General features: G+C 29.0%; 7 non-coding genes across 7 annotated transcripts; all 7 read left to right on the top strand.

Annotated features, from left to right (window-relative positions):
* Nucleotides 1-773: 773 nt before the first annotated feature.
* On the top strand, nucleotides 774-846 carry TRNAK-CUU (transfer RNA lysine (anticodon CUU)). Its single transcript has one exon. It is a non-coding gene; the product is annotated as a tRNA-Lys (tRNA).
* A 1589-nt stretch (nucleotides 847-2435) lies between these two features.
* TRNAK-CUU (transfer RNA lysine (anticodon CUU)) lies at nucleotides 2436-2508 on the top strand. Its single transcript has one exon. It is a non-coding gene; the product is annotated as a tRNA-Lys (tRNA).
* An 8609-nt stretch (nucleotides 2509-11117) lies between these two features.
* On the top strand, nucleotides 11118-11190 carry TRNAK-CUU (transfer RNA lysine (anticodon CUU)). The gene has a single exon. It is a non-coding gene; the product is annotated as a tRNA-Lys (tRNA).
* Nucleotides 11191-18507: 7317 nt separating this feature from the next.
* On the top strand, nucleotides 18508-18580 carry TRNAK-CUU (transfer RNA lysine (anticodon CUU)). Its single transcript has one exon. It is a non-coding gene; the product is annotated as a tRNA-Lys (tRNA).
* A 1722-nt stretch (nucleotides 18581-20302) lies between these two features.
* Nucleotides 20303-20375, top strand: TRNAK-CUU (transfer RNA lysine (anticodon CUU)). Its single transcript has one exon. It is a non-coding gene; the product is annotated as a tRNA-Lys (tRNA).
* A 1726-nt stretch (nucleotides 20376-22101) lies between these two features.
* Nucleotides 22102-22174, top strand: TRNAK-CUU (transfer RNA lysine (anticodon CUU)). The gene has a single exon. It is a non-coding gene; the product is annotated as a tRNA-Lys (tRNA).
* A 3525-nt stretch (nucleotides 22175-25699) lies between these two features.
* On the top strand, nucleotides 25700-25772 carry TRNAK-CUU (transfer RNA lysine (anticodon CUU)). The gene has a single exon. It is a non-coding gene; the product is annotated as a tRNA-Lys (tRNA).
* The last annotated feature ends 594 nt before the right edge of the window (nucleotides 25773-26366 follow it).

Below are 26366 nucleotides of genomic sequence, written 5' to 3'. Positions count from 1 at the left end.
ACTTTGAAACTTTGAGAGTCGGAATTTTGAATTTTCATATTAATACGTGTATTTTAACATATGAATTGTATATACAAAATTTTATTAACTAATTTCTATTTAAGGAAATGTTCAACACATTTCTAATTAAAATTATAACCGCATGTTATTTAAATCTTTCGAAATTTGAAAAATAAAAAGATGAGCATTCAAATTAGAAATAATACAATTAGTAATAATAAAAAATTACTAGAATTATAATTTCAAATATTAGTCTTTTTTTGCATGAGTTACATGTTTTGATTCTTCAGTATTGCATAAAGACAATTTCTTGGGTATAAGGTACTTTTCAAAGCCCGATCTGATGAAGGTACGGAATTTTATTCAAGTATCCCTCCAGTGTATTTATCTACTATGACTTACAAAGATCATTGTGATCTCTCATGATATAGTTAGAAAAAAAAATTCTTAAGATAAAATTCCGTAAAGGTTATATCATAAAAACTATATGAAACTTAAACTTTGAAACTTTGAAAGTCGGAATTTTGAATTTTCATATTAATACGTGTATTTTAACATATGAATTGTACACACAAAATTTTATTAACTAATTTCTATTTAAGGGAATGTTCAACACATTTCTAATTAAAATTATAACCGCATGTTATTTAAATCTTTCGAAATTTGAAAAATAAAAATATGAGCATTCAAATTAGAAATAATACAATTAGTAATAATAATAAATTACTAGAATTATAATTTCAAATATTAGTCTTTCAAGCCGAGCCCGTATTGCCCGTCTAGCTCAGTTGGTAGAGCGCAAGGCTCTTAACCTTGTGGTCGTGGGTTCGAGCCCCACGGTGGGCGTTAGTACATTATATACAATACATTTTAAAAACAAAATAGCAAATACCTCACATAAAATTTACTATATTTCATTTAAAATAAATAATTGTTTAAAAAATGGAAATTTTCTTGTTTGCTACCATAAATGTTTTCATGCATTAATAACTTCAATTATATATTTTTATGTATGAATATGAGAAAAGGTATTCTCGTGAAAAGGTATGAATATGAGAAAAGATATTTTTTTGTCTTTCATGGACCATTATCGCCGAGTAATGGTGGGTGTGATTGATCAATCGAATAATTCATGTTTTTCATTATTTCTGAAGATCGGAAGATGTTGGGTGAGGGTGCACATTCAAACACTCTGACGATTAAATCAATTTAAATTGTAAGTATGAGGGTTAACTTTAAAAAGTATGTACTCATTTGTAGTATTAATTTTATAGTGATGTTTTAGATATTTAAGACCCTAAGCATTATGATAATTATTCTTACCACACGGTGCATCTGTTAGATGATATTTAAGAGTGGGATGTGGAGGTCTCCATCATCGTGTTAGTTGTGACCAAGCACAACTCTCGAACTGACCAATATAAAGATTCTTTAGTACTAGAATTTTCTTCAATTAAAACTATTCTTGTGGAGCTTATGTTTATGGGTCTAATCGTTCATGTGATCAAAAGTTTCTTGGAGGCGTTACCAACGTCTATTTGATTTGATGACAAGGGTGACCTCCCGTTGTACTCAACACTCTTGAATTTTATTCCAGTTACAAATCCATCAACTGTCTCATAGGATCATTTAATTAATTCAACGGTCTTGTTAGATGGATAACTTTTAGTTATCTAATGATGCTTAACATTCTAAGGTTTGAATATGATTCTACCAGTAACTTGTCAAGATAGGATCGACAGAGTTGCGATGTAGTTTATTTCAATTTTTTTAGGCTTGACAAGTCTTTCGTGGTCATGATTACATTTATGATCTTATAACGACTCATGCTATGAAACTTAAGTTAGGGTCATATGAAAAATTTATTGAAGCCTATATGGATGAGATATTAAATACCTTGGTGTCACCATCGGATAACTTTTTTTGCATGAGTTACATGTTTTGATTCTTCAGTATTGCATAAAGACAATTTCTTGGGTATAAGGTACTTTTCAAAGCCCGATCTGATGAAGGTACGGAATTTTATTCAAGTATCCCTCCAGTGTATTTATCTACTATGACTTACAAAGATCATTGTGATCTCTCATGATATAGTTAGAAAAAAAATTCTTAAGATAAAATTCCGTAAAGGTTATATCATAAAAACTATATGAAACTTAAACTTTGAAACTTTGAGAGTCGGAATTTTGAATTTTCATATTAATACGTGTATTTTAACATATGAATTGTACACACAAAATTTTATTAACTAATTTCTATTTAAGGAAATGTTCAACACATTTCTAATTAAACTTATAACCGCATGTTATTTAAATCTTTCGAAATTTGAAAAATAAAAAGATGAGCATTCAAATTACAAATAATACAATTAGTAATAATAATAAATTACTAGAATTATAATTTCAAATATTAGTCTTTCAAGCCAAGCCCGTATTGCCCGTCTAGCTCAGTTGGTAGAGCGCAAGGCTCTTAACCTTGTGGTCGTGGGTTCGAGCCCCACGGTGGGCGTTAGTACATTATATACAATACATTTTAAAAACATAATAGCAAATAACTCACATAAAATTTACTATATTTCATTTAAAATAAATAATTGTTTAAAAAATGGAAATTTTCTTGTTTGCTACCATAAATGTTTTCATGCATTAATAACTTCAATTATATATTTTTATGTATGAATATGAGAAAAGGTATTCTCGTGAAATTTAATACAATATTTTTCTCCAAAGAAAAAAATTAATAATTCAAAGAAAACTTACGATGTTTTTAAAGTAAATAATTGATTAGACAATAATCGTCGTCATGCTTGCAAGAATAAATGATCTCTTGAATGAAATATTTCCAATGATGTTTATCGCTGGATATTTTTTTGTCTTTCATGGACCATTATCGCCGAGTAATGGTGGGTGTGATTCATCAATCGAAGAATTCATGTTTTTCGTTATTTCTGAAGATCGGAAGATGCTGGGTGAGGGTGCACATTCAAACACTCTGACGATTAAATCAATTTAAATTGTAAGTATGAGGGTTAACTTTAAAAAGTATGTACTCATTTGTAGTATTAATTTTATAGTGATGTTTTAGATATTTAAGACCCTAAGCATTATGATAATTATTCTTACCACACGGTGCATATGTTAGATGATATTTAAGAGTGGGATGTGGAGGTCTCCATCATCGTGTTAGTTGTGACCAAGCACAACTCTCGAACTGACCAATATAAAGATTCTTTAGTACTAGAATTTTCTTCAATTAAAACTATTCTTGTGGCGCTTATGTTTATGGGTCTAATCGTTCATGTGATCAAAAGTTTCTTGGAGGCGTTACCAACGACTATTTGATTTGATGACAAGGGTGACCTCCCGTTGTACTCAACACTCTTGAATTTTATTCCAGTTACAAATCCATCAACTGTCTCATAGGATCATTTAATTAATTCAACGGTCTTGTTAGATGGATAACTTTTAGTTATCTAATGATGCTTAACATTCTAAGGTTTGAATATGATTCTACCAGTAACTTGTCAAGATAGGATCGACAGAGTTGCGATGTAGTTTATTTCAATTTTTTTAGGCTTGACAAGTCTTTCGTGGTCATGATTACATTTATGATCTTATAACGACTCATGCTATGAAACTTAAGTTAGGGTCATATGAAAAATTTATTGAAGTCTATATGGATGAGATATTAAATACCTTGGTGTCACCATCGGATAACTTTTTTTGCATGAGTTACATGTTTTGATTCTTCAGTATTGCATAAAGACAATTTCTTGGGTATAAGGTACTTTTCAAAGCCCGATCTGATGAAGGTACGGAATTTTATTCGAGTATCCCTCCAGTGTATTTATCTACTATGACTTACAAAGATCATTGTGATCTCTCATGATATAGTTAGAAAAAAAATTCTTAAGATAAAATTCCGTAAAGGTTATATCATAAAAACTATATGAAACTTAAACTTTGAAACTTTGAGAGTCGGAATTTTGAATTTTCATATTAATACGTGTATTTCAACATATGAATTGTACACACAAAATTTTATTAACTAATTTCTATTTAAGGAAATGTTCAACACATTTCTAATTAAAATTATAACCGCATGTTATTTAAATCTTTCGAAATTTGAAAAATAAAAAGATGAGCATTCAAATTAGAAATAATACAATTAGTAATAATAATAAATTACTAGAATTATAATTTCAAATATTAGTCTTTCAAGCCGAGCCCGTATTGCCCGTCTAGCTCAGTTGGTAGAGCCCCACGGTGGGCGTTAGTATATTATATACAATACATTTTAAAAACAAAATAGCAAATAAATACATTTTAAAAACAAAATAGCAAATAACTCACATAAAATTTACTATATTTCATTAAAAATAAATAATTGTTTAAAAAATGGAAATTTTCTTGTTTGCTACCATAAATGTTTTCATGCATTAATAACTTCAATTATATATTTTTATGTATGAATATGAGAAAAGGTATTCTCGTGAAATTTAATACAATATTTTTCTCCAAAGAAAAAAATTAATAATTCAAAGAAAACTTACGATGTTTTTAAAGTAAATAATTGATTACACAATAATCGTCGTCATGCTTGCAAGAATAAATGATCTCTTAAATGAAATATTTCCAATGATGTTTATCGCTGGATATTTTTTTGTCTTTCATGGACCATTATCGCCGAGTAATGGTGGGTGTGATTGATCAATCGAATTATTCATGTTTTTCGTTATTTCTGAAGATCGGAAGATGTTGGGTGAGGGTGCACATTCAAACACTCTGACGATTAAATCAATTTAAATTGTAAGTATGAGGGTTAACTTTAAAAAGTATGTACTCATTTGTAGTATTAATTTTATAGTGATGTTTTAGATATTTAAGACCCTAAGCATTATGATAATTATTCTTACCACACGGTGCATCTGTTAGATGATATTTAAGAGTGGGATGTGGAGGTCTCCATCATCGTGTTAGTTGTGACCAAGCACAACTCTCGAACTGACCAATATAAAGATTCTTTAGTACTAGAATTTTCTTCAATTAAAACTATTCTTGTGGAGCTTATGTTTATGGGTCTAATCGTTCATGTGATCAAAAGTTTCTTGGAGTCGTTACAGACGACTATTTGATTTGATGACAAGGGTGACCTCCCGTTGTACTCAACACTCTTGAATTTTATTCCAGTTACAAATCCATCAACTGTCTCATAGGATCATTTAATTAATTCAACGGTCTTGTTAGATGGATAACTTTTAGTTATCTAATGATGCTTAACATTCTAAGGTTTGAATATGATTCTACCAGTAACTTGTCAAGATAGGATCGACAGAGTTGCGATGTAGTTTATTTCAATTTTTTTAGGATTAACAAGTCTTTCGTGGTCATGATTACATTTATGATCTTATAACGACTCATGCTATGAAACTTAAGTTAGGGTCATATGAAAAATTTATTGAAGCCTATATGGATGAGATATTAAATACCTCGGTGTCACCATCGGATAACTTTTTTTGCATGAGTTACATGTTTTGATTCTTCAGTATTGCATAAAGACAATTTCTTGGGTATAAGGTACTTTTCAAAGCCCGATCTGATGAAGGTACGGAATTTTATTCGAGTATCCTTCCAGTGTATTTATCTACTATGACTTACAAAGATCATTGTGATCTCTCATGATATAGTTAGAAAAAAAAATTCTTAAGATAATATTCCGTAAAGGTTATATCATAAAAACTATATGAAACTTAAACTTTGAAACTTTGAGAGTCGGAATTTTGAATTTTCATATTAATACGTGTATTTTAACATATGAATTGTACACACAAAATTTTATTAACTAATTTCTATTTAAGGAAATGTTCAACACATTTCTAATTAAAATTATAACCGCATGTTATTTAAATCTTTCGAAATTTGAAAAATAAAAAGATGAGCATTCAAATTAGAAATAATACAATTAGTAATAATAATAAATTACTAGAATTATAATTTCAAATATTAGTCTTTCAAGTCAAGCCCGTATTGCCAGTCTAGCTCAGTTGGTAGAGTGCAAGGCTCTTAACCTTGTTGTCGTGGGTTCGAGCCCCACGGTGGGCGTTAGTACATTATATACAATACATTTTAAAAACAAAATAGCAAATACCTCACATAAAATTTACTATATTTCATTTAAAATAAATAATTGTTTAAAAATGGAAATTTTCTTGTTTGCTACCATAAATGTTTTCATGCATTAATAACTTCAATTATATATTTTTATGTATGAATATGAGAAAAGGTATTCTCGTGAAATTTAATACAATATTTTTCTCCAAAGAAAAAAATTAATAATTCATAGAAAACTTACGATGTTTTTAAAGTAAATAATTGATTAGACAATAATCGTCGTCATGCTTGCAAGAATAAATGATCTCTTGAATGAAATATTTCCAATGATGTTTATCGCTGGATATTTTTTTGTCTTTCATGGACCATTATCGCCGAGTAATGGTGGGTGTGATTGATCAATCGAATAATTCATGTTTTTCGTTATTTCTGAAGATCGGAAGATGCTGGGTGAGGGTGCACATTCAAACACTCTGACGATTAAATCAATTTAAATTGTAAGTATGAGGGTTAACTTTAAAAAGTATGTACTCATTTGTAGTATTAATTTTATAGTGATGTTTTAGATATTTAAGACCCTAAGCATTATGATAATTATTCTTACCACACGGTGCATCTGTTAGATGATATTTAAGAGTGGGATGTGGAGGTCTCCATCATCGTGTTAGTTGTGACCAAGCCAACTCTCGAACTGACCAATATAAAGATTCTTTAGTACTAGAATTTTCTTCAATTAAAACTATTCTTGTGGAGCTTATGTTTATGGGTCTAATCGTTCATGTGATCAAAAGTTTCTTGGAGGCGTTACCAACGACTATTTGATTTGATGACAAGGGTGACCTCCCGTTGTACTCAACACTCTTGAATTTTATTCCAGTTACAAATCCATCAACTGTCTCATAGGATCATTTAATTAATTCAACGGTCTTGTTAGATGGATAACTTTTAGTTATCTAATGATGCTTAACATTCTAAGGTTTGAATATGATTCTGCCAGTAACTTGTCAAGATAGGATCGACAGAGTTGCGATGTAGTTTATTTCAATTTTTTTAGGCTTAACAAGTCTTTCGTGGTCATGATTACATTTATGATCTTATAACGACTCATGCTATGAAACTTAAGTTAGGGTCATATGAAAAATTTATTGAAGCCTATATGGATGAGATATTAAATACCTCGGTGTCACCATCGGATAACTTTTTTTGCATGAGTTACATGTTTTGATTCTTCAGTATTGCATAAAGACAATTTCTTGGGTATAAGGTACTTTTCAAAGCCCGATCTGATGAAGGTACGGAATTTTATTCGAGTATCCCTCCAGTGTATTTATCTACTATGACTTACAAAGATCATTGTGATCTCTCATGATATAGTTAGAAAAAAAAATTCTTAAGATAAAATTCCGTAAAGGTTATATCATAAAAACTATATGAAACTTAACCTTTGAAACTTTGAGAGTCGGAATTTTGAATTTTCATATTAATACGTGTATTTTAACATATGAATTGTATATACAAAATTTTATTAACTAATTTCTATTTAAGGAAATGTTCAACACATTTCTAATTAAAATTATAACCGCATGTTATTTAAATCTTTCGAAATTTGAAAAATAAAAAGATGAGCATTCAAATTAGAAATAATACAATTAGTAATAATAAAAAATTACTAGAATTATAATTTCAAATATTAGTCTTTTTTTGCATGAGTTACATGTTTTGATTCTTCAGTATTGCATAAAGACAATTTCTTGGGTATAAGGTACTTTTCAAAGCCCGATCTGATGAAGGTACGGAATTTTATTCAAGTATCCCTCCAGTGTATTTATCTACTATGACTTACAAAGATCATTGTGATCTCTCATGATATAGTTAGAAAAAAAATTCTTAAGATAAAATTCCTTAAAGGTTATATCATAAAAACTATATGAAACTTAACCTTTGAAACTTTGAGAGTCGGAATTTTGAATTTTCATATTAATACGTGTATTTTAACATATGAATTGTATATACAAAATTTTATTAACTAATTTCTATTTAAGGAAATGTTCAACACATTTCTAATTAAAATTATAACCGCATGTTATTTAAATCTTTCGAAATTTGAAAAATAAAAAGATGAGCATTCAAATTAGAAATAATACAATTAGTAATAATAAAAAATTACTAGAATTATAATTTCAAATATTAGTCTTTTTTTGCATGAGTTACATGTTTTGATTCTTCAGTATTGCATAAAGACAATTTCTTGGGTATAAGGTACTTTTCAAAGCCCGATCTGATGAAGGTACGGAATTTTATTCAAGTATCCCTCCAGTGTATTTATCTACTATGACTTACAAAGATCATTGTGATCTCTCATGATATAGTTAGAAAAAAAAATTCTTAAGATAAAATTCCGTAAAGGTTATATCATAAAAACTATATGAAACTTAAACTTTGAAACTTTGAGAGTCGGAATTTTGAATTTTTATATTAATACGTGTATTTTAACATATGAATTGTACACACAAAATTTTATTAACTAATTTTATTTAAGGAAATGTTCAACACATTTCTAATTAAAATTATAACCGTATGTTATTTAAATCTTTCGAAATTTGAAAAATAAAAAGATGAGCATTCAAATTAGAAATAATACAATTAGTAATAATAATAAATTACTAGAATTATAATTTCAAATATTAGTCTTTCAAGCCGAGCCCGTATTGCCCGTCTATCTCAGTTGGTAGAGCGCAAGGCTCTTAACCTTGTGGTCGTGGGTTCGAGCCCCACGGTGGGCGTTAGTACATTATATACAATACATTTTAAAAACAAAATAGCAAATACCTCACATAAAATTTACTATATTTCATTTAAAATAAATAATTGTTTAAGAAATGGAAATTTTCTTGTTTGCTACCATAAATGTTTTCATGCATTAATAACTTCAATTATATATTTTTATGTATGAATATGAGAAAAGGTATTCTCGTGAAATTCAATACAATATTTTTCTCCAAAGAAAAAAATTAATAATTCATAGAAAACTTACGATGTTTTTAAAGTAAATAATTGATTAGACAATAATCGTCGTCATGCTTGCAAGAATAAATGATCTCTTGAATGAAATATTTCCAATGATGTTTATCGCTGAATATTTTTTTGTCTTTCATGGACCATTATCGCCGAGTAATGGTGGGTGTGATTGATCAATCGAATAATTCATGTTTTTCGTTATTTCTGAAGATCGGAAGATGCTGGGTGAGGGTGCACATTCAAACACTCTGACGATTAAATCAATTTAAATTGTAAGTATGAGGGTTAACTTTAAAAAGTATGTACTCATTTGTAGTATTAATTTTATAGTGATGTTTTAGATATTTAAGACCCTAAGAATTATGATAATTATTCTTACCACACGGTGCATCTGTTAGATGATATTTAAGAGTGGGATGTGGAGGTCTCCATTATCGTGTTAGTTGTGACCAAGCACAACTCTCGAACTGACCAATATAAAGATTCTTTAGTACTAGAATTTTCTTCAATTAAAACTATTCTTATGGAGCTTATGTTTATGGGTCTAATCGTTCATGTGATCAAAAGTTTCTTGGAGGCGTGACCAACGACTATTTGATTTGATGACAAGGGTGACCTCCCGTTGTACTCAACACTCTTGAATTTTATTCCAGTTACAAATCCATCAACTGTCTCATAGGATCATTTAATTAATTCAACGGTCTTGTTAGATGGATAACTTTTAGTTATCTAATGATGCTTAACATTCTAAGGTTTGAATATGATTCTACCAGTAACTTGTCAAGATAGGATCGACAGAGTTGCGATGTAGTTTATTTCAATTTTTTTAGGCTTAACAAGTCTTTCGTGGTCATGATTACATTTATGATCTTATAACGACTCATGCTATGAAACTTAAGTTAGGGTCATATGAAAAATTTATTGAAGCCTATATGGATGAGATATTAAATACCTTGGTGTCACCATCGGATAACTTTTTTTGCATGAGTTACATGTTTTGATTCTTCAGTATTGCATAAAGACAATTTCTTGGGTATAAGGTACTTTTCAAAGCCCGATCTGATGAAGGTACGGAATTTTATTCGAGTATCCCTCCAGTGTATTTATCTACTATGACTTACAAAGATCATTGTGATCTCTCATGATATAGTTAGAAAAAAAAATTCTTAAGATAAAATTCCGTAAAGGTTATATCATAAAAACTATATGAAACTTAAACTTTGAAACTTTGAGAGTCGGAATTTTGAATTTTCATATTAATACGTGTATTTTAACATATGAATTGTATATACAAAATTTTATTAACTAATTTCTATTTAAGGAAATGTTCAACACATTTCTAATTAAAATTATAACCGCATGTTATTTAAATCTTTCGAAATTTGAAAAATAAAAAGATAAGCATTCAAATTAGAAATAATACAATTAGTAATAATAAAAAATTACTAGAATTATAATTTCAAATATTAGTCTTTTTTTGCATGAGTTACATGTTTTGATTCTTCAGTATTGCATAAAGACAATTTCTTGGGTATAAGGTACTTTTCAAAGCCCGATCTGATGAAGGTACGGAATTTTATTCAAGTATCCCTCCAGTGTATTTATCTACTATGACTTACAAAGATCATTGTGATCTCTCATGATATAGTTAGAAAAAAAATTCTTAAGATAAAATTCCGTAAAGGTTATATCATAAAAACTATATGAAACTTAAACTTTGAAACTTTGAGAGTCGGAATTTTGAATTTTCATATTAATACGTGTATTTTAACATATGAATTGTACACACAAAATTTTATTAACTAATTTCTATTTAAGGAAATGTTCAACACATTTCTAATTAAAATTATAACCGCATGTTATTTAAATCTTTCGAAATTTGAAAAATAAAAAGATGAGCATTCAAATTAGAAATAATACAATTAGTAATAATAATAAATTACTAGAATTATAATTTCAAATATTAGTCTTTCAAGCTGAGCCCGTATTGCCCGTTTAGCTCAGTTGGTAGAGCGCAAGGCTCTTAACCTTGTGGTCGTGGGTTCGAGCCCCACGGTGGGCGTTAGTACATTATATACAATACATTTTAAAAAAAAAATAGCAAATAACTCACATAAAATTTACTATATTTCGTTTAAAATAAATAATTGTTTAAAAAATGGAAATTTTCTTGTTTGCTACCATAAATGTTTTCATGCATTAATAACTTCAATTATATATTTTTATGTATGAATATGAGAAAAGGTATTCTCGTGAAATTTAATACAATATTTTTCTCCAAAGAAAAAAATTAATAATTCAAAGAAAACTTACGATGTTTTTAAAGTAAATAATTGATTAGACAATAATCGTCGTCATGCTTGCAAGAATAAATGATCTCTTGAATGAAATATTTCCAATGATGTTTATTGCTGGATATTTTTTTGTCTTTCATGGACCATTATCGCCGAGTAATGGTGGGTGTGATTCATCAATCGAAGAATTCATGTTTTTCGTTATTTCTGAAGATCGGAAGATGATGGGTGAGGGTGCACATTCAAACACTCTGACGATTAAATCAATTTAAATTGTAAGTATGAGGGTTAACTTTAAAAAGTATGTACTCATTTGTAGTATTAATTTTATAGTGATGTTTTAGATATTTAAGACCCTAAGCATTATGATAATTATTCTTACCACACGGTGCATCTGTTAGATGATATTTAAGAGTGGGATGTGGAGGTCTCCATCATCGTGTTAGTTGTGACCAAGCACAACTCTCGAACTGACCAATATAAAGATTCTTTAGTACTAGAATTTTCTTCAATTAAAACTATTCTTGTGGAGCTTATGTTTATGGGTCTAATCGTTCATGTGATCAAAAGTTTCTTGGAGTCGTTACAGACGACTATTTGATTTGATGACAAGGGTGACCTCCCGTTGTACTCAACACTCTTGAATTTTATTCCAGTTACAAATCCATCAACTGTCTCATAGGATCATTTAATTAATTCAACGGTCTTGTTAGATGGATAACTTTTAGTTATCTAATGATGCTTAACATTCTAAGGTTTGAATATGATTCTACCAGTAACTTGTCAAGATAGGATCGACAGAGTTGCGATGTAGTTTATTTCAATTTTTTTAGGCTTAACAAGTCTTTCGTGGTCATGATTACATTTATGATCTTATAACGACTCATGCTATGAAACTTAAGTTAGGGTCATATGAAAAATTTATTGAAGCCTATATGGATGAGATATTAAATACCTCGGTGTCACCATCGGATAACTTTTTTTGCATGAGTTACATGTTTTGATTCTTCAGTATTGCATAAAGACAATTTCTTGGGTATAAGGTACTTTTCAAAGCCCGATCTGATGAAGGTACGGAATTTTATTCGAGTATCCTTCCAGTGTATTTATCTACTATGACTTACAAAGATCATTGTGATCTCTCATGATATAGTTAGAAAAAAAAATTCTTAAGATAAAATTCCGTAAAGGTTATATCATAAAAACTATATGAAACTTAAACTTTGAAATTTTGAGAGTCGGAATTTTGAATTTTCATATTAATACGTGTATTTTAACATATGAATTGTATATACAAAATTTTATTAACTAATTTCTATTTAAGGAAATGTTCAACACATTTCTAATTAAAATTATAACCGCATGTTATTTAAATCTTTCGAAATTTGAAAAATAAAAAGATGAGCATTCAAATTAGAAATAATACAATTAGTAATAATAAAAAATTACTAGAATTATAATTTCAAATATTAGTCTTTTTTTGCATGAGTTACATGTTTTGATTCTTCAGTATTGCATAAAGACAATTTCTTGGGTATAAGGTACTTTTCAAAGCCCGATCTGATGAAGGTACGGAATTTTATTCAAGTATCCCTCCAGTGTATTTATCTACTATGACTTACAAAGATCATTGTGATCTCTCATGATATAGTTAGAAAAAAAAATTCTTAAGATAAAATTCCGTAAAGGTTATATCATAAAAACTATATGAAACTTAAACTTTGAAACTTTGAGAGTCGGAATTTTGAATTTTCATATTAATACGTGTATTTTAACATATGAATTGTACACACAAAATTTTATTAACTAATTTCTATTTAAGGAAATGTTCAACACATTTCTAATTAAAATTATAACCGCATGTTATTTAAATCTTTCGAAATTTGAAAAATAAAAAGATGAGCATTCAAATTAGAAATAATACAATTAGTAATAATAATAAATTACTAGAATTATAATTTCAAATATTAGTCTTTCAAGTCAAGCCCGTATTGCCAGTCTAGCTCAGTTGGTAGAGTGCAAGGCTCTTAACCTTGTTGTCGTGGGTTCGAGCCCCACGGTGGGCGTTAGTACATTATATACAATACATTTTAAAAACAAAATAGCAAATACCTCACATAAAATTTACTATATTTCATTTAAAATAAATAATTGTTTAAAAAATGGAAATTTTCTTGTTTGCTACCATAAATGTTTTCATGCATTAATAACTTCAATTATATATTTTTATGTATGAATATGAGAAAAGGTATTCTCGTGAAATTTAATAAAATATTTTTCTCCAAAGAAAAAAATTAATAATTCATAGAAAACTTACGATGTTTTTAAAGTAAATAATTGATTAGACAATAATCGTCGTCATGCTTGCAAGAATAAATGATCTCTTGAATGAAATATTTCCAATGATGTTTATCGCTGGATATTTTTTTGTCTTTCATGGACCATTATCGCCGAGTAATGGTGGGTGTGATTGATCAATCGAATAATTCATGTTTTTCGTTATTTCTGAAGATCGGAAGATGCTGGGTGAGGGTGCACATTCAAACACTCTGACGATTAAATCAATTTAAATTGTAAGTATGAGGGTTAACTTTAAAAAGTATGTACTCATTTGTAGTATTAATTTTATAGTGATGTTTTAGATATTTAAGACCCTAAGCATTATGATAATTATTCTTACCACACGGTGCATCTGTTAGATGATATTTAAGAGTGGGATGTGGAGGTCTCCATCATCGTGTTAGTTGTGACCAAGCACAACTCTCGAACTGACCAATATAAAGATTCTTTAGTACTAGAATTTTCTTCAATTAAAACTATTCTTGTGGAGCTTATGTTTATGGGTCTAATCGTTCATGTGATCAAAAGTTTCTTGGAGGCGTTACCAACGACTATTTGATTTGATGACAAGGGTGACCTCCCGTTGTACTCAACACTCTTGAATTTTATTCCAGTTACAAATCCATCAACTGTCTCATAGGATCATTTAATTAATTCAACGGTCTTGTTAGATGGATAACTTTTAGTTATCTAATGATGCTTAACATTCTAAGGTTTGAATATGATTCTACCAGTAACTTGTCAAGATAGGATCGACAGAGTTGCGATGTAGTTTATTTCAATTTTTTTAGGCTTAACAAGTCTTTCGTGGTCATGATTACATTTATGATCTTATAACGACTCATGCTATGAAACTTAAGTTAGGGTCATATGAAAAATTTATTGAAGCCTATATGGATGAGATATTAAATACCTCGGTGTCACCATCGGATAACTTTTTTTGCATGAGTTACATGTTTTGATTCTTCAGTATTGCATAAAGACAATTTCTTGGGTATAAGGTACTTTTCAAAGCCCGATCTGATGAAGGTACGGAATTTTATTCGAGTATCCCTCCAGTGTATTTATCTACTATGACTTACAAAGATCATTGTGATCTCTCATGATATAGTTAGAAAAAAAAATTCTTAAGATAAAATTCCGTAAAGGTTATATCATAAAAACTATATGAAACTTAACCTTTGAAACTTTGAGAGTCGGAATTTTGAATTTTCATATTAATACGTGTATTTTAACATATGAATTGTATATACAAAATTTTATTAACTAATTTCTATTTAAGGAAATGTTCAACACATTTCTAATTAAAATTATAACCGCATGTTATTTAAATCTTTCGAAATTTGAAAAATAAAAAGATGAGCATTCAAATTAGAAATAATACAATTAGTAATAATAAAAAATTACTAGAATTATAATTTCAAATATTAGTCTTTTTTTGCATGAGTTACATGTTTTGATTCTTCAGTATTGCATAAAGACAATTTCTTGGGTATAAGGTACTTTTCAAAGCCCGATCTGATTAAGGTACGGAATTTTATTCAAGTATCCCTCCAGTGTATTTATCTACTATGACTTACAAAGATCATTGTGATCTCTCATGATATAGTTAGAAAAAAAATTCTTAAGATAAAATTCCTTAAAGGTTATATCATAAAAACTATATGAAACTTAACCTTTGAAACTTTGAGAGTCGGAATTTTGAATTTTCATATTAATACGTGTATTTTAACATATGAATTGTATATACAAAATTTTATTAACTAATTTCTATTTAAGGAAATGTTCAACACATTTCTAATTAAAATTATAACCGCATGTTATTTAAATCTTTCGAAATTTGAAAAATAAAAAGATGAGCATTCAAATTAGAAATAATACAATTAGTAATAATAAAAAATTACTAGAATTATAATTTCAAATATTAGTCTTTTTTTGCATGAGTTACATGTTTTGATTCTTCAGTATTGCATAAAGACAATTTCTTGGGTATAAGGTACTTTTCAAAGCCCGATCTGATGAAGGTACGGAATTTTATTCAAGTATCCCTCCAGTGTATTTATCTACTATGACTTACAAAGATCATTGTGATCTCTCATGATATAGTTAGAAAAAAAAATTCTTAAGATAAAATTCCGTAAAGGTTATATCATAAAAACTATATGAAACTTAAACTTTGAAACTTTGAGAGTCGGAATTTTGAATTTTTATATTAATACGTGTATTTTAACATATGAATTGTACACACAAAATTTTATTAACTAATTTCTATTTAAGGAAATGTTCAACACATTTCTAATTAAAATTATAACCGTATGTTATTTAAATCTTTCGAAATTTGAAAAATAAAAAGATGAGCATTCAAATTAGAAATAATACAATTAGTAATAATAATAAATTACTAGAATTATAATTTCAAATATTAGTCTTTCAAGCCGAGCCCGTATTGCCCGTCTATCTCAGTTGGTAGAGCGCAAGGCTCTTAACCTTGTGGTCGTGGGTTCGAGCCCCACGGTGGGCGTTAGTACATTATATACAATACATTTTAAAAACAAAATAGCAAATACCTCACATAAAATTTACTATATTTCATTTAAAATAAATAATTGTTTAAAAAATGGAAATTTTCTTGTTTGCTACCATAAATGTTTTCATGCATTAATAACTTCAATTATATATTTTTATGTATGAATATGAGAAAAGGTATTCTCGTGAAATTCAATACAATATTTTTCTCCAAAGAAAAAAATTAATAATTCATAGAAAACTTACGATGTTTTTAAAGTAAATAATTGATTAGACAATAATCGTCGTCATGCTTGCAAGAATAAATGATCTCTTGAATGAAATATTTCCAATGATGTTTATCGCTGGATATTTTTTTGTCTTTCATGGACCATTATCGCCGAGTAATGGTGGGTGTGATTGATCAATCAAATAATTCATGTTTTTCGTTATTTCTGAAGATCGGAAGATGCTGGGTGAGGGTGCACATTCAAACACTCTGACGATTAAATCAATTTAAATTGTAAGTATGAGGGTTAACTTTAAAAAGTATGTACTCATTTGTAGTATTAATTTTATAGTGATGTTTTAGATATTTAAGACCCTAAGCATTATGATAATTATTCTTACCACACGGTGCATCTGTTAGATGATATTTAAGAGTGGGATGTGGAGGTCTCCATTATCGTGTTAGTTGTGACCAAGCACAACTCTCGAACTGACCAATATAAAGATTCTTTAGTACTAGAATTTTCTTCAATTAAAACTATTCTTATGGAGCTTATGTTTATGGGTCTAATCGTTCATGTGATCAAAAGTTTCTTGGAGGCGTGACCAACGACTATTTGATTTGATGACAAGGGTGACCTCCCGTTGTACTCAACACTCTTGAATTTTATTCCAGTTACAAATCCATCAACTGTCTCATAGGATCATTTAATTAATTCAACGGTCTTGTTAGATGGATAACTTTTAGTTATCTAATGATGCTTAACATTCTAAGGTTTGAATATGATTCTACCAGTAACTTGTCAAGATAGGATCGACAGAGTTGCGATGTAGTTTATTTCAATTTTTTTAGGCTTAACAAGTCTTTCGTGGTCATGATTACATTTATGATCTTATAACGACTCATGCTATGAAACTTAAGTTAGGGTCATATGAAAAATTTATTGAAGCCTATATGGATGAGATATTAAATACCTTGGTGTCACCATCGGATAACTTTTTTTGCATGAGTTACATGTTTTGATTCTTCAGTATTGCATAAAGACAATTTCTTGGGTATAAGGTACTTTTCAAAGCCCGATCTGATGAAGGTACGGAATTTTATTCGAGTATCCCTCCAGTGTATTTATCTACTATGACTTACAAAGATCATTGTGATCTCTCATGATATAGTTAGAAAAAAAAATTCTTAAGATAAAATTCCGTAAAGGTTATATCATAAAAACTATATGAAACTTAAACTTTGAAACTTTGAGAGTCGGAATTTTGAATTTTCATATTAATACGTGTATTTTAACATATGAATTGTATATACAAAATTTTATTAACTAATTTCTATTTAAGGAAATGTTCAACACATTTCTAATTAAAATTATAACCGCATGTTATTTAAATCTTTCGAAATTTGAAAAATAAAAAGATAAGCATTCAAATTAGAAATAATACAATTAGTAATAATAAAAAATTACTAGAATTATAATTTCAAATATTAGTCTTTTTTTGCATGAGTTACATGTTTTGATTCTTCAGTATTGCATAAAGACAATTTCTTGGTTATAAGGTACTTTTCAAAGCCCGATCTGATGAAGGTACGGAATTTTATTCAAGTATCCCTCCAGTGTATTTATCTACTATGACTTACAAAGATCATTGTGATCTCTCATGATATAGTTAGAAAAAAAATTCTTAAGATAAAATTCCGTAAAGGTTATATCATAAAAACTATATGAAACTTAAACTTTGAAACTTTGAGAGTCGGAATTTTGAATTTTCATATTAATACGTGTATTTTAACATATGAATTGTACACACAAAATTTTATTAACTAATTTCTATTTAAGGAAATGTTCAACACATTTCTAATTAAAATTATAACCGCATGTTATTTAAATCTTTCGAAATTTGAAAAATAAAAAGATGAGCATTCAAATTAGAAATAATACAATTAGTAATAATAATAAATTACTAGAATTATAATTTCAAATATTAGTCTTTCAAGCCGAGCCCGTATTGCCCGTCTAGCTCAGTTGGTAGAGCGCAAGGCTCTTAACCATGTGGTCGTGGGTTCGAGCCCCACGGTGGGCGTTAGTACATTATATACAATACATTTTAAAAACAAAATAGCAAATAACTCACATAAAATTGACTATATTTCATTTAAAATAAATAATTGTTTAAAAAATGGAAATTTTCTTGTTTGCTACCATAAATGTTTTCATGCATTAATAACTTCAATTATATATTTTTATGTATGAATATGAGAAAAGGTATTCTCGTGAAATTTAATACAATATTTTTCTCCAAAGAAAAAAATAATAATTCAAAGAAAACTTACGATGTTTTTAAAGTAAATAATTGATTAGACAATAATCGTCGTCATGCTTGCAAGAAAAATGATCTCTTGAATGAAATATTTCCAATGATGTTTATCGCTGGATATTTTTTTGTCTTTCATGGACCATTATCGCCGAGTAATGGTGGGTGTGATTGATCAATCGAAGAATTCATGTTTTTCGTTATTTCTGAAGATCGGAAGATGCTGGGTGAGGGTGCACATTCAAACACTCTGACGATTAAATCAATTTAAATTGTAAGTATGAGGGTTAACTTTAAAAAGTATGTACTCATTTGTAGTATTAATTTTATAGTGATGTTTTAGATATTTAAGACCCTAAGCATTATGATAATTATTCTTACCACACGGTGCATATGTTAGATGATATTTAAGAGTGGGATGTGGAGGTCTCCATCATCGTGTTAGTTGTGACCAAGCACAACTCTCGAACTGACCAATATAAAGATTCTTTAGTACTAGAATTTTCTTCAATTAAAACTATTCTTGTGGAGCTTATGTTTATGGGTCTAATCGTTCATGTGATCAAAAGTTTCTTGGAGGCGTTACCAACGACTATTTGATTTGATGACAAGGGTGACCTCCCGTTGTACTCAACACTCTTGAATTTTATTCCAGTTACAAATCCATCAACTGTCTCATAGGATCATTTAATTAATTCAACGGTCTTGTTAGATGGATAACTTTTAGTTATCTAATGATGCTTAACATTCTAAGGTTTGAATATGATTCTACCAGTAACTTGTCAAGATAGGATCGACAGAGTTGCGATGTAGTTTATTTCAATTTTTTTAGGCTTGACAAGTCTTTCGTGGTCATGATTACATTTATGATCTTATAACGACTCATGCTATGAAACTTAAGTTAGGGTCATATGAAAAATTTATTGAAGCCTATATGGATGAGATATTAAATACCTTGGTGTCACCATCGGATAACTTTTTTTGCATGAGTTACATGTTTTGATTCTTCAGTATTGCATAAAGACAATTTCTTGGGTATAAGGTACTTTTCAAAGCCCGATCTGATGAAGGTACGGAATTTTATTCGAGTATCCCTCCAGTGTATTTATCTATTATGACTTACAAAGATCATTGTGATCTCTCATGATATAGTTAGAAAAAAAATTCTTAAGATAAAATTCCGTAAAGGTTATATCATAAAAACTATATGAAACTTAAACTTTGAAACTTTGAGAGTCGAATTTTGAATTTTCATATTAATACGTGTATTTTAACATATGAATTGTACACACAAAATTTATTAACTAATTTCTATTTAAGGAAATGTTCAACACATTTCTAATTAAAATTATAACCGCATGTTATTTAAATCTTTCGAAATTTGAAAAATAAAAAGATGAGCATTCAAATTACAAATAATACAATTAGTAATAATAATAAATTACTAGAATTATAATTTCAAATATTAGTCTTTCAAGCCAAGCCTGTATTGCCCGTCTAGCTCAGTTGGTAGAGCGCAAGGCTCTTAACCTTGTGGTCGTGGGTTCGAGCCCCACGGTGGGCGTTAGTACATTATATACAATACATTTTAAAAACAAAATAGCAAATAACTCACATAAAATTGACTATATTTCATTTAAAATAAATAATTGTTTAAAAAATGGAAATTTTCTTGTTTGCTACCATAAATGTTTTCATGCATTAATAACTTCAATTATATATTTTTATGTATGAATATGAGAAAAGGTATTCTCGTGAAATTTAATACAATATTTTTCTCCAAAGAAAAAAATTAATAATTCAAAGAAAACTTACGATGTTTTTAAAGTAAATAATTGATTAGACAATAATCGTCGTCATGCTTGCAAGAAAAAATGATCTCTTGAATGAAATATTTCCAATGATGTTTATCGCTGGATATTTTTTTGTCTTTCATGGACCATTATCGCCGAGTAATGGTGGGTGTGATTGATCAATCGAAGAATTCATGTTTTTCGTTATTTCTGAAGATCGGAAGATGCTGGGTGAGGGTGCACATTCAAACACTCTGACGATTAAATCAATTTAAATTGTAAGTATGAGGGTTAACTTTAAAAAGTATGTACTCATTTGTAGTATTAATTTTATAGTGATGTTTTAGATATTTAAGACCCTAAGCATTATGATAATTATTCTTACCACACGGTGCATATGTTAGATGATATTTAAGAGTGGGATGTGGAGGTCTCCATCATCGTGTTAGTTGTGACCAAGCACAACTCTCGAACTGACCAATATAAAGATTCTTTAGTACTAGAATTTTCTTCAATTAAAACTATTCTTGTGGAGCTTATGTTTATGGGTCTAATCGTTCATGTGATCAAAAGTTTCTTGGAGGCGTTACCAACGACTATTTGATTTGATGACAAGGGTGACCTCCCGTTGTACTCAACACTCTTGAATTTTATTCCAGTTACAAATCCATCAACTGTCTCATAGGATCATTTAATTAATTCAACGGTCTTGTTAGATGGATAACTTTTAGTTATCTAATGATGCTTAACATTCTAAGGTTTGAATATGATTCTACCAGTAACTTGTCAAGATAGGATCGACAGAGTTGCGATGTAGTTTATTTCAATTTTTTTAGGCTTGACAAGTCTTTCGTGGTCATGATTACATTTATGATCTTATAACGACTCATGCTATGAAACTTAAGTTAGGGTCATATGAAAAATTTATTGAAGCCTATATGGATGAGATATTAAATACCTTGGTGTCACCATCGGATAACTTTTTTTGCATGAGTTACATGTTTTGATTCTTCAGTATTGCATAAAGACAATTTCTTGGGTATAAGGTACTTTTCAAAGCCCGATCTGATGAAGGTACGGAATTTTATTCGAGTATCCCTCCAGTGTATTTATCTACTATGACTTACAAAGATCATTGTGATCTCTCATGATATAGTTAGAAAAAAAATTCTTAAGATAAAATTCCGTAAAGGTTATATCATAAAAACTATATGAAACTTAAACTTTGAAACTTTGAGAGTCGAAATTTTGAATTTTCATATTAATACGTGTATTTTAACATATGAATTGTACACACAAAATTTTATTAACTAATTTCTATTTAAGGAAATGTTCAACACATTTCTAATTAAAATTATAACCGCATGTTATTTAAATCTTTCGAAATTTGAAAAATAAAAAGATGAGCATTCAAATTACAAATAATACAATTAGTAATAATAATAAATTACTAGAATTATAATTTCAAATATTAGTCTTTCAAGCCAAGCCTGTATTGCCCGTCTAGCTCAGTTGGTAGAGCGCAAGGCTCTTAACCTTGTGGTCGTGGGTTCGAGCCCCACGGTGGGCGTTAGTACATTATATACAATACATTTTAAAAACAAAATAGCAAATAACTCACATAAAATTTACTATATTTCATTTAAAATAAATAATTGTTTAAAAAATGGAAATTTTCTTGTTTGCTACCATAAATGTTTTCATGCATTAATAACTTCAATTATATATTTTTATGTATGAATATGAGAAAAGGTATTCTCGTGAAATTTAATACAATATTTTTCTCCAAAGAAAAAAATTAATAATTCAAAGAAAACTTACGATGTTTTTAAAGTAAATAATTGATTAGACAATAATCGTCGTCATGCTTGCAAGAATAAATGATCTCTTGAATGAAATATTTCCAATGATGTTTATCGCTGGATATTTTTTTGTCTTTCATGGACCATTATCGCCGAGTAATGGTGGGTGTGATTGATCAATCGAAGAATTCATGTTTTTCGTTATTTCTGAAGATCGGAAGATGCTGGGTGAGGGTGCACATTCAAACACTCTGACGATTAAATCAATTTAAATTGTAAGTATGAGGGTTAACTTTAAAAAGTATGTACTCATTTGTAGTATTAATTTTATAGTGATGTTTTAGATATTTAAGACCCTAAGCATTATGATAATTATTCTTACCACACGGTGCATATGTTAGATGATATTTAAGAGTGGGATGTGGAGGTCTCCATCATCGTGTTAGTTGTGACCAAGCACAACTCTCGAACTGACCAATATAAAGATTCTTTAGTACTAGAACTTTCTTCAATTAAAACTATTCTTGTGGAGCTTATGTTTATGGGTCTAATCGTTCATGTGATCAAAAGTTTCTTGGAGGCGTTACCAACGACTATTTGATTTGATGACAAGGGTGACCTCCCGTTGTACTCAACACTCTTGAATTTTATTCCAGTTACAAATCCATCAACTGTCTCATAGGATCATTTAATTAATTCAACGGTCTTGTTAGATGGATAACTTTTAGTTATCTAATGATGCTTAACATTCTAAGGTTTGAATATGATTCTACCAGTAACTTGTCAAGATAGGATCGACAGAGTTGCGATGTAGTTTATTTCAATTTTTTTAGGCTTGACAAGTCTTTCGTGGTCATGATTACATTTATGATCTTATAACGACTCATGCTATGAAACTTAAGTTAGGGTCATATGAAAAATTTATTGAAGCCTATATGGATGAGATATTAAATACCTTGGTGTCACCATCGGATAACTTTTTTTGCATGAGTTACATGTTTTGATTCTTCAGTATTGCATAAAGACAATTTCTTGGGTATAAGGTACTTTTCAAAGCCCGATCTGATGAAGGTACGGAATTTTATTCGAGTATCCCTCCAGTGTATTTATCTACTATGACTTACAAAGATCATTGTGATCTCTCATGATATAGTTAGAAAAAAAATTCTTAAGATAAAATTCCGTAAAGGTTATATCATAAAAACTATATGAAACTTAAACTTTGAAACTTTGAGAGTCGGAATTTTGAATTTTCATATTAATACGTGTATTTTAACATATGAATTGTACACACAAAATTTTATTAACTAATTTCTATTTAAGGAAATGTTCAACACATTTCTAATTAAAATTATAACCGCATGTTATTTAAATCTTTCGAAATTTGAAAAATAAAAAGATGAGCATTCAAATTAGAAATAATACAATTAGTAATAATAATAAATTACTAGAATTATAATTTCAAATATTAGTCTTTCAAGCCGAGCCCGTATTGCCCGTCTATCTCAGGGTGTAGAGCGCAAGGCTCTTAACCTTGTGGTCGTGGGTTCGAGCCCCACGGTGGGCGTTAGTACATTATATACAATACATTTTAAAAACAAAATAGCAAATACCTCACATAAAATTTACTATATTTCATTTAAAATAAATAATTGTTTAAAAAATGGAAATTTTCTTGTTTGCTACCATAAATGTTTTCATGCATTAATAACTTCAATTATATATTTTTATGTATGAATATGAGAAAAGGTATTCTCGTGAAATTCAATACAATATTTTTCTCCAAAGAAAAAAATTAATAATTCATAGAAAACTTACGATGTTTTTAAAGTAAATAATTGATTAGACAATAATCGTCGTCATGCTTGCAAGAATAAATGATCTCTTGAATGAAATATTTCCAATGATGTTTATCGCTGGATATTTTTTTGTCTTTCATGGACCATTATCGCCGAGTAATGGTGGGTGTGATTGATCAATCGAATAATTCATGTTTTTCGTTATTTCTGAAGATCGGAAGATGCTGGGTGAGGGTGCACATTCAAACACTCTGACGATTAAATCAATTTAAATTGTAAGTATGAGGGTTAACTTTAAAAAGTATGTACTCATTTGTAGTATTAATTTTATAGTGATGTTTTAGATATTTAAGACCCTAAGCATTATGATAATTATTCTTACCACACGGTGCATCTGTTAGATGATATTTAAGAGTGGGATGTGGAGGTCTCCATCATCGTGTTAGTTGTGACCAAGCACAACTCTCGAACTGACCAATATAAAGATTCTTTAGTACTAGAATTTTCTTCAATTAAAACTATTCTTGTGGAGCTTATGTTTATGGGTCTAATCGTTCATGTGATCAAAAGTTTCTTGGAGGCGTTACCAACGACTATTTGATTTGATGACAAGGGTGACCTCCCGTTGTACTCAACACTCTTGAATTTTATTCCAGTTACAAATCCATCAACTGTCTCATAGGATCATTTAATTAATTCAACGGTCTTGTTAGATGGATAACTTTTAGTTATCTAATGATGCTTAACATTCTAAGGTTTGAATATGATTCTACCAGTAACTTGTCAAGATAGGATCGACAGAGTTGCGATGTAGTTTATTTCAATTTTTTTAGGCTTGACAAGTCTTTCGTGGTCATGATTACATTTATGATCTTATAACGACTCATGCTATGAAACTTAAGTTAGGGTCATATGAAAAATTTATTGAAGCCTATATGGATGAGATATTAAATACCTTGGTGTCACCATCGGATAACTTTTTTTGCATGAGTTACATGTTTTGATTCTTCAGTATTGCATAAAGACAATTTCTTGGGTATAAGGTACTTTTCAAAGCCCGATCTGATGAAGGTACGGAATTTTATTCGAGTATCCCTCCAGTGTATTTATCTATTATGACTTACAAAGATCATTGTGATCTCTCATGATATAGTTAGAAAAAAAATTCTTAAGATAAAATTCCGTAAAGGTTATATCATAAAAACTATATGAAACTTAAACTTTGAAACTTTGAGAGTCGAAATTTTGAATTTTCATATTAATACGTGTATTTTAACATATGAATTGTACACACAAAATTTTATTAACTAATTTCTATTTAAGGAAATGTTCAACACATTTCTAATTAAAATTATAACCGCATGTTATTTAAATCTTTCGAAATTTGAAAAATAAAAAGATGAGCATTCAAATTACAAATAATACAATTAGTAATAATAATAAATTACTAGAATTATAATTTCAAATATTAGTCTTTCAAGCCGAGCCCGTATTGCCCGTCTAGCTCAGTTGGTAGAGCGCAAGGCTCTTAACCTTGTGGTCGTGGGTTCGAGCCCCACGGTGGGCGTTAGTACATTATATACAATACATTTTAAAAACAAAATAGCAAATAACTCACATAAAATTTACTATATTTCATTTAAAATAAATAATTGTTTAAAAAATGGAAATTTTCTTGTTTGCTACCATAAATGTTTTCATGCATTAATAACTTCAATTATATATTTTTATGTATGAATATGAGAAAAGGTATTCTCGTGAAATTCAATACAATATTTTTCTCCAAAGAAAAAAATTAATAATTCAAAGAAAACTTACGATGTTTTTAAAGTAAATAATTGAATAGACAATAATCGTCGTCATGTTTGCAAGAATAAATGATCTCTTGAATGAAATATTTCCAATGATGTTTATCGCTGGATATTTTTTTGTCTTTCATGGACCATTATCGCCGAGTAATGGTGGGTGTGATTGATCAATCGAAGAATTCATGTTTTTCGTTATTTCTGAAGATCGGAAGATGCTGGGTGAGGGTGCACATTCAAACACTCTGACGATTAAATCAATTTAAATTGTAAGTATGAGGGTTAACTTTAAAAAGTATGTACTCATTTGTAGTATTAATTTTATAGTGATGTTTTAGATATTTAAGACCCTAAGC

Source organism: Lathyrus oleraceus, chromosome 5 (genome assembly GCF_024323335.1).
Source record: "Lathyrus oleraceus cultivar Zhongwan6 chromosome 5, CAAS_Psat_ZW6_1.0, whole genome shotgun sequence".
NCBI classification, from domain to species: Eukaryota; Viridiplantae; Streptophyta; class Magnoliopsida; order Fabales; family Fabaceae; genus Lathyrus; species Lathyrus oleraceus.
Note: the sequence above shows the minus strand (reverse complement) of the source record. Positions and strands in the feature narration are given on the sequence as shown.